Source organism: Lontra canadensis, unplaced genomic scaffold, assembly GCF_010015895.1.
Source record: "Lontra canadensis isolate GAN:19392208 unplaced genomic scaffold, GSC_riverotter_1.0 scaffold144, whole genome shotgun sequence".
NCBI classification, from domain to species: Eukaryota; Metazoa; Chordata; class Mammalia; order Carnivora; family Mustelidae; genus Lontra; species Lontra canadensis.
The window spans coordinates 863,334-863,970 of NW_022631138.1; positions in this window are offsets into that span (position 1 = coordinate 863,334).

The following is a 637-nucleotide window of genomic DNA, read 5'->3' on the forward strand; positions in this document are numbered from 1 at the left end:
TTTCTTCCTCCCTGCCACGGCCCCCAGTCAGTATCGCCAGGAGCTGGGCTTGGGGCCAGGCAGTTCCTTCCTGCCCCCCGCCCACCCGCTGGCCACTCAGGGGGGCTGTGACCCAGTGGCCAAACAATTCCTCTCACTCTAAAGACAGGTCCTGGAGACTTGAGGCCTCTTCTCCTCTACCTTAGAGTTGACCGTCTGCAGAAAGGCCTGGAACCCCAAGAATCTGCTTGGGGTGCCTGGGATTGGGGTCATTTCTCCCTGCCCTCCATGGTCAATTTCAGCCCCGGGGAAGTCCAGTTTGGGAGATGCTCCTTCGTGAGGAGGGGATGTGGGAAGGATTACCATCCTGGGGTCACTAGTGTCTTCCACAAGAGGCCAGTATCTGTTCATTAGCAAGAGCTATGCATTCCAGGGCCTGCCCTCCCGGGCACAGGTCAGTCAGTGGGACAGCCAGCTGGGACTTTGCCTGGTCTAGGGACAGTGAGCGGAGAGTGGGGTTTTGGACAAATGAAGCCCAAAGCAAAGCGTTGCAAGGAGAGGCGAAGAGCACACTGACTAAACATCAAGCCAGCCTGGTCATTCCTTCCCGTCAGGCCCGCGGAGACCTGGGGGGAAAGTGAGGCCCTTATTCCATCTG